The sequence below is a fragment of the Cebus imitator genome, unplaced genomic scaffold (genome assembly GCF_001604975.1).
Source record: "Cebus imitator isolate Cc_AM_T3 unplaced genomic scaffold, Cebus_imitator-1.0 Scaffold171, whole genome shotgun sequence".
Taxonomy (NCBI): domain Eukaryota; kingdom Metazoa; phylum Chordata; class Mammalia; order Primates; family Cebidae; genus Cebus; species Cebus imitator.
In genome coordinates this window covers 2,510,246-2,525,697 of record NW_016107486.1, presented here as the reverse complement: position 1 = coordinate 2,525,697, position 15,452 = coordinate 2,510,246, and the positions used below count along the sequence as shown (strand labels likewise).

Genomic DNA, 15,452 nt, shown 5'->3' with positions numbered 1-15,452 from the left:
TGGCTCAATAAATGATTTTTATAAGCATCATAACTGATAGTGAGATGTTAGAGTGTACTGGAGTCAGAGGTTATGGAGCTAGCTTTTCCATTCCAGACTAATGTAATGAGCCATTATGTGTCACTTAAAATTCTTTGGTTCTTAGTATTCTTATCTATAAAATGAAGATGGGCCGGGAGTGGTGGCTCAAGCCTGTAATCTCAGCACTTTGGGAGGCTGATATGGGTGGATCACATGAGGCCAAGAGTTTGAGACCAGATTGGCCAACATGGTAAAACACCCTCTCTACTAAAAAAATACAAAAAATTAGCTAGGCATGGTGGCACACACCTGTAATCCCAGCTACTTGGGAGGCTGAGGCAGGAGAATCACTTGAACCTGGGAAGATATATATATAAAATATATTTAGCTTATATATATTTTGCTAATATATAAAATGAAGATAAAACTAATACACAGTAAGACTCTATTGAGCATACAAAGTGATAAGCTATGTGTAGGTATTTTCAATTTGTAATAATGCATGCAAATATCAAATTATAGCAGTGGTAGTGTCTATAATAGAAAAATAAGAAAAGGCAATAATTATTAAGACTTTAGGGTATCACTAGCTCCACCCATTGAGGAAAAGAATGTAACTCAGCCTCTTCAGATGACACGTGAAAACAAAGAGTCTTTCATTCATTTGTAGATCTTTTAAGAAAATGAAAAAAATAATTGAAGGAAACTTTCTTAGTCTGTTTGCATTGCTATAAGAAACCATTACAAGGGTAGTTTGTAAATAATGGAAATTTATTTCTCATTTTTTTGGAGTCTGGGAAGTCTACGATCAAGGCACTGGCAGATTCAGTGTCTGGTAAGTGCCCATTTCCTGGTGCATAGATAGACATCTCTCTGTAACCTCACATGAAGGAGGGAGCAAGGGATACTTTGACACCTCTTTTATGAGGGCACTAATCCCATTCATGAGGGCTCTATCCTCATGATCTAATCACCTCCCAAGGGCCACAACTCTAAAGACCCTCACATTTGGGATTAGGTTTTAATATATGAATTTGGGTGAACACAAGCATTCAGGCACTAGCAAAGGTCAAAATGAGGACACTAATCCATATTGGCCAAATATTGAAGTTATCTATAACTCTTTTTTCTCACCCCCTAATCCCAGATTGAAAAGATTTCACCAATTCTTCTGTATAACATTAAAATAAATTAGTACAAATAACTTTTATCTTATAAAAATTTAACTGAGACACAGAAAGTTACCAGAATTAAGGTTCAATATAATGTAATATATTTTGATCTATTAGTCTAAGTTAAATATTTAAATATATTATATCACTAAAATTGAATTAAATCAATCTGAAAGACTCTTATTCCCAAAGAAACTATTCAAAAGAAATAAATACAAAAACTGAAATTGAGCTACTTAACAATACAGTAATGACAGTATCTAAATAAATTAGGCAAAAATGAATTGACATAAAACATCTATTGGTAATTCAAATTGTAGAAAATCGGCATATGCTTTTACATAGGTATTTAACTATATTCTATATTTAGCACTCTGAGGTATATTTTTAGTTCTTTATGCTGTATTTGTATTTGATATTGATATGAAAATGATTTTGCTTATTCTTAATAAAATTTGATGAGCATTAAAGACATCCATTTAGAGTAATATAGGCTTCAAAGACAAATATCTATTTGGAATTTTTTTTTTAGATTGCTCCATGTACATTCAGCAAACAGCAAACCTCCAGTTATTTTTAAATGTCCAGATATATTAGATGATAAATCTCTGGGTGATTAATAGGCAGTGGTTATCACTGATTAACACTAATTCATATACCTAAATGTCCTGCAGCCAAGCTCTTCAATATCCTTGAAATAATTGAAAGGGGGACAGAATGAAAAATGCAAACAGCTGAATCATTTTCCTTTTCTGAATGGTTAATGTATTTTCATGATTAAACATACCAATTAACAAATTCTTGAATAATTTCTCTTATGGATAAATATCACAGAAAATGTCTATTTAGCCAAATATGTATCCATTTAAGAAACTTCTGTTGTAGCAAAAATAAGACTCTTATAAACTTCAACAACAACAAAGGTCTGAGTAAATTCGTATTAGTGAAAGCTCAGAAAATCAGAAATTATTTATGAATTACATGGAAAACATACATTGTTTTACTGATTGGTCACCAAAAACAACTGCAATGGTGATAAGAAAATTTCCCTCTTTGAAATTACAGAAAACTTCCCTGGTTAAAATTATAGATTTGGGGATCAACACATTTCTTGATTGACAGTTCCTTTTGACTGGTATGTATATAATACTAGAGTAATTTTTTGAAGAATAAACAACACATTGCAAACATTTGCTTATGTGGTGATCATAAAGTTAAAGATTTTGACATACTTCTACTCATTTAATATTTTTAGACTGATAGTCATATTCACTTAGAAATCTAAAATCATACAGATTAAAAATTTTAAATAAAGGCTGATAGGAGTAGAATTAAAGGAAAGTATAATATCTCAGTTGTATTGCTGAATTCAGTTTTTTCAGTTTTTTTTTTGTTTTTTGTTTTTTGTTTTTTTAAGATGCTACCAATTAGGGTCTGGATGTTTGCAGATATTCATTTTGGCTGAATCAATTCATATCTCTCAATAAGCTATATTTTACTCAGAAAAATTCTAAGTGAATTATCTTTGCCATCTAGCCAATAATGGGCCCCAAGGCATTGTCAGTATTCTAATTGTTGCTAGTTTACCTTTCTCTACAACAAAGGAGAGGAAGGAGGAAGTTCTTAGAGCTAGGCAAAATCACACGGCAACTTCATTATCATCCAATCAGCTATTGGTTAATAAAGATAAATGTGTGGGGTGAAATAACCTAAACAATCAACTGGGGTTCTTGGTTGCAAGCAATGGAAAATAAATCTAGATGATTTAATTGGTCATCAGGAAGGTAAGTGAATTATAATCAGAAAATAATAAGAAAATGGTAGTCAAAATCACACCATAGATTCAGCACACTGAGACCATCACTGCTGCCTTAGTTGAATTTTACAAGCCAGAGACTGCAGTGCCATGATTGCAAGCTCTAAATCCCTGGTGTGTTTTCTGCCACACCTTTTGAAAGTCATTCCTTTCTTTGAGACATACAAACCTAGTTAAAATGCAGGGTAAGCCTTCTGGATTGGTGAAGCCATTTGCCCAATCCATTTCTTTCTTTCTTTTTTGAGTGGAAGAGGAGGGAATTATAAACAACAGAGATTTATTTCTCACAGCTCTGGAAGCTGGAAAGTCCAAGATCAAGGCAATAACAGATTTGATATGTGGGGAAAACCTACTTCCTGGTTCATAGACAGCTGTCTTCTTGCTGTCTTCTCTCTGTGTTCTCAGAGGGGAGAAGGGGTGAGGGAGCTCTTTGGGGTTTCTTTCATAAAGACACTAGTCCATTCATAAGCACTCCACCCTCATGAATAATCACTTTCTAAATAGCCCACCTTCAAATATCAAACCTTGGGGGATGGGTTTCAACTCATGAATTTAGGGGGACACAAATATTCAGTCCATAGCAGTCAGTGAAGTCCATTTTTTTTAATATTTTGAAATTTTATTGTTTTTAAGAATAGCTCCAGTGAGAAAAGTAAAGGATTTAATAATAATAATAGAATCAAAATAGTACATTCGGGAACCTAATGTGTTCTTATTTTTCAATGGACTCAAGATTTTATTTTCTTCTTTTTGTTAACTTGTATTTTAGGTTTGGGAGTACATGCGCAGGTTTGTTACATAGATGAACTTGTGTCACAGGGGTTTGTTGTACAGATTCTTTAATCACCCAAGTATTAACTCTCATACCCAATGGTTATTTTTTCTGCTCCTATCCCTTCTCCCACCCTCTACTCTCAAGTAGACTTGAGTGTGCTTTGTTCCCTTCTTTGTGCTCACGGGTTCTTATCATTTATATGTATAACTGAGAAAATGTATTTGGTTTTCTGTTTCTGTGTTGGTTTGCCAAGGATAATGGGTTCCAGCTCTATCCATGTTCCTATGAAAGACATGATTTCATTCTTTTTTATGGCTGCTTAGTATTCCATAGTGTGTATGTACCACATTTTCCTTATTGAATCTGTCATTGATGAACATTTAGGTGGATTTAATGTCTTTTATATTGTGAATAGTGCTGCAGTGAACATTTGTCTTTATGGTAGAATGATTTATTTCCTCTGGGTATATATCTAGTAATGGGATTGCTGGACTAAATGGTAGCTCTGCTTTTAGATTTTTGAGGACTCACCATCCTGCTTTCTACAATGATTGAACTAATTTACACTCCCACTGCAGTGTATAAGTGTTCCCTTTTCTCTGCATCAGTTATTTTTTGACTTTTTATATAGCCATTCTGATTTGTGTGAGATATTTCTTTGCAGTTTTAATTTGCATTTCCCTAATGATCAGTGATATTGAACTTTTTTTCATATGCTTGTTGGCTCCATGTATGTCTTCTTTTGAAACATGTCTTTTCATGGCCTTTGCACACTTTTTAATGAAGTTGTTTGTTTTTCCTTTGTATATTTGTTTAAGTTCCTTGTGGATGCTGGATATTAGAACATTGTCAGATAAATAGTTTGCAAATATGTTCTCCCAGGTTTTAGTTTGCTTACTCTGCTGAGAGTTTCTTTTGCTGTGCAGAAGCTCTTTCGTTTAATTAGATCCCATTTGTCAAGTTTTGCTTTTGTTACAATTGCCTTTGGTATCTTTGTCATGAAATCTCTGATTGTTTCTATGTCCAGGGTGGTAGTGCATGGTAGTGCCTAGGCTGTCTTTCTAGGGTTTTTACACTTTGAGGTTTTACATTCAAGTCTTTAATCCATCTTGAGTTGATTTTTGTAAATGGTATAAGGAAGTATTCCAACTTCAATCCTCTGCATATGACTAGCCAGTTATCCCCTCACCATTTATCAAATAGGTAGCTCCACTGCTTGTTTTTGTCAGCTTAGTTGAAGATCAGATGGTCATAGGTGTACGGCCTTATTTCTGGGCTCTCTATTCTGTTCCATTTGTTTATATGTCTGTTTTTTTACAAGCATCATGCTGTTTTGCTTACTGTAGCTCTGTAGTGTAGTTTCAGTTTTGGTAATGTGATGCCTTGTTTTCATTTTATTTATTCATTTATTTGTTTGTTTAGTTTAGGATTGTGCTCAATCCATTTCTTCGTGGTTGACTCAGAAAAGGAGTATCTAGCACTTCAGTGCCCATGGAGAGAGGCAGACTCTGCCTAGCAGTAAGACTCACATAAAAGATGGGAAATGTTCCAATATGAGAAGGATATTCATTTGTTAGATAAACAGACAAAAGACAAATACTCACTAAAATGTATAAAGTTAAAACTGAGAAGACAGAATAGGTGACAGTGGTTAATAATATAGATTTTGGCATTGGATTGATCTAAATTTGAATTTTGGCTCTCCTACTTTCTAAATATGTAATCTCCAACATACATTCTATACTCTCTGAGCATCTGCTAGTTTATAAGTTCCATAAAACGGTGTCTGGCTTATTCACTGTGGTATTTCAAGCAGCTAGAACGATGTCTCACAATGAGCAAAAGCTCTAAAATAGTTATTGAGTTAATGACAAGGCTAAATCCCAGTATTACACATGATGACAACAGTATGTTAAGTGTCTCCAAAACACTTAAATATTTTATTTGTTTTTATGATTATCCAACTGAAGTATTTCCCCACGACTACACTAAGCTCTATGGAGTCAGGGACAATAAGGTTTGTACAGTATATTTTCCTGTGACTGTTTAATTATTTGAGAAGATCTGTACATTTATATTATTTAGTCATTGTTGAGAAATGAGAAATATCCATTAAATAGGAACACTCAAATATAAAAGATTTTTCTTTATATTATTATTAAAAATTAATATCTCCAATAAAATATATTTTAAATTTATGTTCATAAAACTATCAATAATATACCATTTTTAAATAAATCTGTGACCATTTTTGAACTTTTTTCTAAGTACAGTAATTCCACTTACTTAATAACGTAATTTTTCTTACTAAAGAGAGTACATGTAATTAAAAACTGTGTAGATAAATACTTCTGAGACTGCCTTTCCTCAACCTTTCAGGTTTGTCCCACACTTCCTCTTTAGGCAGGTCCCATTATGCCAACTTTTTGTGTAGCTATCCATCCTGATAGACCATTAAATATGTGGCCCCCCACGAGATAATTATGTCTATACAGATGTTGCTCCAGTGCCTCCTGGAATATAATTTGTTCCCCGAGAGTAGATGAGGAACTCTTAAAATAAGGTATTATTACTGCTATTATTAGGGCTAACATTTATGGAACCCTTGTTAAATGTCAGGCTCTATGCTAAGCACTTCATGTGCAATTACTCTTATAATCCACTCTAAATCTAGATTAAATAGGGTCTATTCTTATCCCCACATTACAGAGGAAAAGTGGGTCTTAGATAGGTCAGATAGCTTGTAAGTAACAGAGCTGGGATTCAGACTGACCCCAGAACACTATGTGAAACTTCTTCCCTATGTTTTCAGATTCTGACTACAAGTTTCTCTCTCCTCTCTTTTAGCAAGGGATTTTTTTTTTTAATCTTTGCATTTGTATTTTAACTTTTATTTTTTTTCCTTTATAAAGGGAGCCTATTTCGCCTAAACAAGAACCACAATTATGTAAAGGTAAATATTGAATGATAAATTTTATGTTGCATTACTAAATGTGCTTTCAGTCCAGAGTCATGACCTTGTGACTCATGCAGCCAGACATAGCAATATGATAAAGATTTGGCTTGTTACGGTGACATAATTGTGACATCTCTGTTGCCCTAGGAATAAATTGAGATTAGAAAGCACAGAGAACAGCAATAAGGAGTTACCTCTTGAACATAATTGTTTAGATTTTGTTAGCTCTTCTCAAAAATGATATGAAGGCAAAATAATTTTCCATTGTAGAGAAAAATGGCAGGACAGTGACAAAAAATAATCTGACCTATTCATTTTTCAATTTTTCCAAAGAAATTCTAAACACCTCTAAAACACATGCATACTGGTGGTGTTAATCAACTTATACCACTGCCTGTGAGGATGATGCAGCAAATTCAACAAAAGTTGTATACATTATGGAAAAGCTTAAATTGCATGAAGAAAAGAAGCTGACAGAAGAAAGGTGGAAAATATTTTCAATATCATTTTCTTTATTGTTATTTTAAATTGACAAATTATAATCGTGTATTTTTATGGGGTACAAAATGATATGACATGTATAAGCTGTGGAATGATTAAATCAAGCTAATTAACATATCCTTTACCTCAAATACTTATCATTTTATGTGGTAAGAACAACTGAAATTTACTCTCTTAGCAATTTTGAAATACACATTATTATTAACTATAGTTAACTCATTGTTCAGTAGATCTAACAAAAACTTTGTATCCTTTGACCAACATCTTCCCATTTCCCCATCCCCAGCCTCTGGTAACCACCATTCTACTTTCTGTTTTCATGGTGAATTCCATTGTTTTAGATTCCACATAGGAGTACTTCGCTTATTTCGCTTAGCATGGTCCACCCATGTTATCGCAAAGAACAGAATTTTCTTCTTTTTTTTCAGGATGAATAATGTATATACAAAACTACTGTGTATAGACCATAATTTATTTATCCATTCATCCATTGATGGACACTGGGGTAGATTTCATATATTGGTCATTGGGATTAGTGCTTCAATAAACATAAAAATGCAGATATCTCTGACATACTAAACAGAATTGCTGTATGATACAGCAATCCCACTTCTAGTATAGATCCAAAGGAGGGATATTTTTAAAAAGAGAGAGTATTTCATCATTTCGATCTTATATGTACTTAATGAGAATGTTAGTTATCATCAGGATCTCCTATTATCAAATTGTAGTTTACAACAGAAGTCAACAAATCTTTTTTACAAAGGATGAGCTAGTAAATATTTTAGGCTTTTCAGGCTAGTTGGCTTCTGTCAAAACTGTTCTATTCTGCCATTAATAGCATTAAAACAGCCATAAGTAGTACACACAAAAAAATGAGCATGGTTGTGTTCCAATGAAACCTTAACAACAACAACAAAAAAAATAGCCTATAGGTCATGGTTTGCCAATCTGTGGTCGAGAAGAAAGATACACAGAAACACAAATCCTCCAGGTAAAAATAACACAGACTGATTAATGTCAGAGCCTTTCAAGATTATACTGGGTAACTTAGGAAAACAGTTGCCAAGAAAGTGTGTGCTAACATTCTTCATATTATTTATGGGTATAAATACTGAGGGAAAAAGGCAAAATAATGAGATCCACTTAAGAATGAGAAATATTTAACAAAGTCAAGGTGATGTTATTCTACTGCTTGTAAACCTAAGTGATTACTACAGATTCTGTGACAGCATGAACAAGAGAACATCATGAGAAAACATACCAACCTAGAAATATATAAATCAGATCTGAGACCATTTCAGAACCTCAGATGTCTGATCATGAGTAATTTCTAAGCTCTTCATTGAGATCCTTATAGGCACATTTCCCATGTCCACCCTTGCTAAACTTTGCTTCAACATTTACAGAAGATTTGAAAAGTCATGTGCAGTCATTTAGCATGTAGGCATACCTACACATATACACACATATGGGCAAAGAAAAAAAGCATGTATTATTTGAAGAACTAGCATCTCTATGGCAAAGGAGACACGCAGGATACACATTTGAGGTTCAATGAGTGGAGAGAAACAGGCTGTCTGTCTATCAAAGCATTATCCTTATTGATACTCTGGTCACAGACACTTGTGAAAGGTCTGTAGTTACTCTTTGACCAGAATTTATCTGCTGAATAATCTCAATTACTACAAAGACAAAGGAAAATATGACTAATAATCATTCTTTCTCTGGACATAGGAAAGTATATAATCTCTATCCAGTAATCCAGAGATTAAAATTGGGACGATTTTGTAATTAATTTGTTCAAAATTGTTACAAAATATATTTTCCTCATGTTTTCCCCACATGTGAACTATTTTTTCATCCATGCGATCACACAAGTTAGAAATATGAGAGCTGTTTCTTTCTCATATCCTCCTACTATCCACCTTCAAGCCCTGACAATCTTACAGATTCTATCTTCAAACCACTCCTCTGTACAACAACTGCTAAAGGCTTTCTTATCATCATCATGCGTTTTCTTTGTTTTTTTTTTGTTTTTTTTTTTCATTTTGAGACAGTCTCACACTGTCACTCAGGCTGGAGTAGAGTGGCATGATTATATCTCACTACAGCCTTGACCTCCTGGGCTCAAGTGATCCTCTAACCTCAGCCTCTTGAGTAGCTGGGACCATAGCTACTTGAATCCAAAACTGAGGTCTATTTAAAAAAATCTACCTTCTACATTCCTCTTCTGCAATGTAGGAAAAAAGGGCAGAGTAAGATACTCTATAGATAAGAGGAAAAATGAGAAGTGGACACCATTGTGCTGTTTAAGTCCCTGGCCACAGCTGTCCCTATGCCAGCTTCCATCTACCCTAACCCCTTCTGGTTTTCCATCTTGTGATATCATCCAGTGAAGTTCTTGTTTTAGCTTAGATTACTGTACTGGGATATTATTGCCACTGTGATTAAAAAATTTCAGCTAATGTAAATTCACATTTCTTTCTCTCCCTTTAGTTCTGTCACCCCTATGAAGACCTGGTTCTTAGCTGCAGCTGCAACTCTATCCCTGGACTCATCTTTGAAACTACCCAGAGGTCAGAGGCAAAGGCCCAGCATACTCTTTTTTCTTCTTTAATTTTATTTTTATCTTACCTAATGTTGACTTCTTTATTTTTCAAATCCCAACAGGTAGACAGTCAAGAGCTTTAGAACTTTACAACAGGATCTTCCTAGTGCCCTGAGACTTTGTGACAGAGCCAACAGAAATAAATCATACAGGACAAAGCCAGACCCTGGTGTGAGGGATGCTTATGAAACAACATAAACAAGAAGTTGTATGAAAAAGATTGTATGGAAGGAAGAAGAGATAATGGAAATTAACTCATAATAGCCCCAATTAAAACACTTATAGTAAAATATCATTAGTACTACTTGATTTTGGTGAAAGGCTCAAGATTCAAGTCAGAAGGCCTGTTTGCTGTGAGTTCTTGAACGAATAATGTAACTTTGTTAAAATTCAGTTTTCTTTTCTATCATTGGGTATTAATAATTTCTCTGGGATGTAAGAGTTATGATGTGAAGTTAAAATAACTAATAAATGGGTAAACCCTGAAAATGGATCGAATTTTGTAAATGTGAGAATCTTATAAATCTAGTACTTGAAACCAAAAGAATTAAGTCTCAGATTGAGGAATATAGGATACTAGGGCAGGCTAACTGGACAAAGGTCTCATATATCAGCCATCTTCAGTCACACCGAAATGGGGCTATATTTTTTTTATTTATTTACCTACCAGTACTGCCAATAGTCAAAATAGTGTTACTTTCCAAGTTATTTAACTTTTTTAGGATAACAGAGAAAAAGATCATTTCTAGTTTTCAAAGCATGTATTCAATTAGTTATATAGATTTATATCACTTGGTGAACACATGGCAATTTCCCTACTACCACTAAAAATTAAATTTTAAAATGCTGTTTGATACCTTCATTAAAAAAATTTATTGTTTGTTTGTTTGCTGATATGGCAGGGATTCAAGTCAAGATAATTAGATTTATGAAACAACATAGAAAAAGCTCCCAGTTTCAGCATTGTAACAGGTCCATTGATAAAACCTGCTCAGGCAGAGACCAAGTTGGAGAGAATAGGTTATTATTCTAGTTCTCCTGAGGTAAAGGAAATAGTCTTAAAAGCATGAATCTATCCATCCTCTTTTAAGTAGAGAGGTCATTACTCTCTTTCCTTATTAAAATGAACACAAATTGAACATGCATAGATTGATTTCCTCTATTCAGTTACTGTTTGAAACTTAGCTTGCTACACATTTTAAGAGACATTTTCTGCACATTTTAACAGACACACATTTTCTACACATTTTTACAGACATTTCTCAGTGTAGCTCTCTGACTTTATGACATCAGCAGAAGCAGTCTTCAACCTGGTAAAAATGTAAGGAAAATGTACTATCTACTTATAAACTTAACAAGAAAACCAAAGACAACTATTTTATCAATAAATTTCAAGATTTAGAGATTTCACATGATAGCCAGTAGCTCTTTGATATAAATATAAAGCTATATAATCCACAATTCCATTTATTTGCTTATTTTATGCTTTCCTGAAGTAGTTATTGAGAACCTATTGTGTGTAAAGAGCTGGAATAAACAGAATAATACAGAGTAGCAATGCATTCAAAGAATGCCAAGTACAGGCAGTGGAAAGATGCTGAATTCTTGCCTGGATTTGATTTTAATTAGTTTTATGACCTTGGTTAAGTGACTTCTCCCATGTACATCATTAAGTACTTTTTTACTGAGGGCTTCCCATTGGCAGAAACAAGATTGACAGAGGAACAAATAAACCTGCCCCCAGCCTTTGTTGAACTGATATGGTAGTGGGTAAGACAAATATTAAAGAATTAAACACATAAACAAATGTAAGTAAAGATTGTGTAAAGTGTAACTGAAAGTAAATGGTGTTAAACAGTTTTAAAACTTGAGCTTCTGATTTAATTGGCCAGTCATGGAATACTTACCTGAGGAGGCAAAATTTAGACTGATACCTGAAGAAAGAAAGATCACTGGGTGTAAATAACAAATGTGGAAGTGTAACAGATTTGAGGAACTTCAGGCCAGTCTGGTTGAAATGCAGACACCAAAGGGAAGAAGGCAGAGGATGAGACTTACTAACCAGGCACTGCCCAAATACTGCAACGTAAGAAGACATGGTAAATAGTTTTGAATATACCCTAAGTCAAATGAAAAATCACTAACGGATATTAAACAGCTGTGTGACATGACCAGATTTGCATTTTTAAAGATCACTTGGGTTGTGGTATAAATAGAGGATTGAGAGAGTAAGATGCAGCCGTTGGAAGTGGCGGACTAGTTACACGCACTGAAATGTGACAATGCTCCAAAAAACAAAATACTGAATGAAAAAGAAAAGAGAATGTGCTCCAAAGCACAATGCCTTTATTTAATGATAGCTTGATGAAAACACATAAAAAAAAAAAGAGTATATATTACATCTCTTAAAATGATTGCTCTTGAAAGGCTTAATAGGGATGACAATGGGGGTAAAAAAAAAAATAACTGAATAAAACAAGAGAGCACTTATGAATGGACCAGCAACAATAATAGGCTTTGCATTAATGAACATGATAAATTAATAAGGGCCCTAGGATTTTTAGAATGGCAAATGAGCATTGGCTTCAACTTAATGTCACCAGCTGCATTAGCCTGTAAAAAAAGAGTCAGGCTATCTTTTGAAGTTTTGGAGCCAGACATTGGCTTCTCCTCTCAAGCTATGAAATTCCTAGATTGCATCTGCTTCCAATGGAAGGCTGTTTCATCTACATTGAAAATCTGTTGTTTAGTGTAGCCACCTTTATCAATTACCTTAGAGGAGTCTTCTGGATAATTTGCTGCAGTTTCTACATCAGCACTGGCCACTTTACCTTATACTTTTAGGTTATGGAAATAGCTTTTTTTCCCTAAAACCCCATGAACCAATCTTAGCTAACTTCACACTTTTCTTCTGCAGTTTTCCCACCTCTCTTAGCCTTCATGGAATTGAAGAGAGTTAGGGCCTTGCTCTGGATTAGGTTTTGGTTTAAGAGAATGTGTTGGCTGTTTTATTCTTCTATTCAAACCACTAAAACTGTTTCCATATCAACAATAAAGCTGCTTCCCCTTTTCAATTATCGTGTGTTCACTGGAGCAGCACTTTTAATTTCATTCAAGAACTTTTCCTTTGCATCCACAACTTGACTAACTGGCACAAAAGTCCTAGCTTTCAGGCTTCAGGTTTCAACATACCTTCCTTGCTAAGCTTAATCATCTCTAGCTTTTGATTTAAAGTGGGAGACGTGCAACTTTTTCTTTCACTTGAACACTTAGTGGCCATTTTAGGGTTATTACTTGGCCTGATTTCAATATTGTTGTGTTGGGCCTGAGAAGAGGGAGCAGGATGTGGGAACAGCCAGTAAGTGAAGAAGTCAGAACACATACAGCATTTATCAATTAAGCTTATCATCTTATATGGGCACAATCCATTGGTGCCCCAAAAGAATTACAATAGTAACATCAAATTTCACTGATTGCAGTTCCTCATAAGAGATATAACAATTTAAAAGTTTGAAATATGGTGAAAATTACCAAAATGTAACACAAACACATGAAGTAAGCACATGCTGTTGGAAAAATGGCACCAATAGTGTTGTTGGATGCAGCATTACCATAAAGTTTCAATTTGTAAATAACAAAATATTTGTGAGGCACAATAAAGCAAAGCACAATAAAAATGAGGTGTGCCTGTATTTTAAAATAACAGATTGAATGGGGAAAGAATAGTTGAGGAACTGGAAGCAGAGAGAACAGGTACAAGATTCAAGTAGTAGTCCAGGAAAACCAAAGCAAGTAGAAAAACTAACAGAAGTCCAGGATAAAACATATTGAGGACTTAATTACATATTTCCAGAAGGAATGAAAAAAAGGTCAGAAGTGATAATGTGGAAATATCCGCAGCTGACTTGGCTATAAATAGAAAGTGTAGGCATTTAAAAAAATAGACGAAGCTGAAGAACTCACAGAATGATGAATAATCAAGTAAATTGTAGTCTTCTTATCAAAAAGAAAAATAAAGACATGTAGATAGAAATTTAATTTGTATGTTTTTACTCTGTAAACCTAGGAGGTATTTACAAAGTATGTAAGAAAAATTTAAGATTGGAGTTAATGAACCAGAGATAGGCAAGAGAGACATAATAGGTAATATAGGTTAGCTGGTAAGATCTTTGGAACACAGAAAATTTGGATTTAAGTTAGTAATAATAATTATGCATTGCACATTATAGCCTTTATGCTTTTTAATCAGTTCTTCCACTTAATAGGCAAATATTCTTTTAACATCTATTAAGTATAGGAAAATACTAGCAATGGGAGATATAGCAATAAGTAATAAAGTTACTTAAGTAAGTGTAAAGTTAATAAAACAGTTCCTAATCTAGTTACTCTTCTACTGTGAGATTTTCACATTCAAAATGTACTGAGCGCCTATTGGGTACAAAGGACTTGGATGAACAAATGAATGTGATATGTCTCTTGCTGTGTTGTTGGAACAAGTTAAGAGTCAGCAAACAAAGTATATTTATATATATTATAGTATCTCCTGTAATCCTGCTCACACCATGTGAGGATCAAGTAAATATTTAAAGATGTCTTTCTTAAGGATATTCTGAGCAAGATGAGAGAAAGGGTAATATGATAGCCCCACCAGTCATTTTATTCCTCTTTCTAATTTCACTGTTTTGTTGAAAGTAAGTGTTTTTTGGTTAAAATAGTTTTATTTTTTATTTAGTTCTAGGCAAAAGAACAGTACTATTCCTTGAAAACATTTATTCTTTAGGGATATGAAGTGGTGTTTGCCCAACAAAATACACAATTTCTAAAACATTATGACTAACTCAAGCAAATGTATTCTCTAAAGAAAAGTCTCTATTTCACTTTGTGTACATAGAGGCAGATTTAATAAACAAGTTAAAACAAAAGTCTTCTGTCAGTATTATTCCTCAGCACTGTTATAAAGAGTGGCAAACATTTCTTTCTTTGACAAAAGAGACATTTTCCCCCGTTCCCCCAAGACACCAATGAATATAAATGTACAAGTAAAATATTTTCACTTAGATTCACAGAATGTTTGACACTAATATACTCTGGAGCATTTAAATTTTTCCTGAACTTAAAACTGCCAGTTTTTAAAATGTTAAGTATTATTTACCAAATTAAGTGAGAATAATAATTTATTTTGCATAGCTAGCATTGTGCCCGCTAAGAAAAGAGGCTTTTTATTTTCTGTTTAGTTATCGTCTTCTTCCTCTCCATCAGTGTTAGTGGCTTATCAAAAACAAGTCAAGGACAACCTGCTTTGGTATCTATACAAATAGGATTCAATTATCCCCAATGAGTTTGCAAAACTTGCAGAAGTCATTAATTTGAAAAACATGAAGATTAATGCAGGGAATTTAGAACCTATGTCAAAGACGTTTTAAAAGTACTCTCATTTAAACTTTGATTTTTTGCACACAGAAAATGTGTGCTAATGTCCAGCTAATTTTAACTGCTATGAACTATAACTTACATAATAAAAGCACAACTAGCAAATATTATTATCCTGTTTCTTACATAATTTGTCTAAAAATTAACATCTCATGCTTCTCTTAACCGAA

At 33.8% G+C, this 15,452-nt stretch overlaps 1 long non-coding RNA gene across 1 annotated transcript in view; it reads left to right on the top strand.

Moving 5' to 3' along the window:
• Positions 1-10,343, top strand: part of LOC108315448 — a 37,559-nt gene extending 27,216 nt beyond the window's left edge. Inside the window, exons 2-3 of the long non-coding RNA XR_001829934.2 lie at positions 9,741-9,820; positions 9,915-10,343. This is a non-coding gene — a long non-coding RNA (uncharacterized LOC108315448). The remainder of the gene's footprint in view (positions 1-9,740; positions 9,821-9,914) is intronic.
• Positions 10,344-15,452: the final 5,109 nt, after the last annotated feature.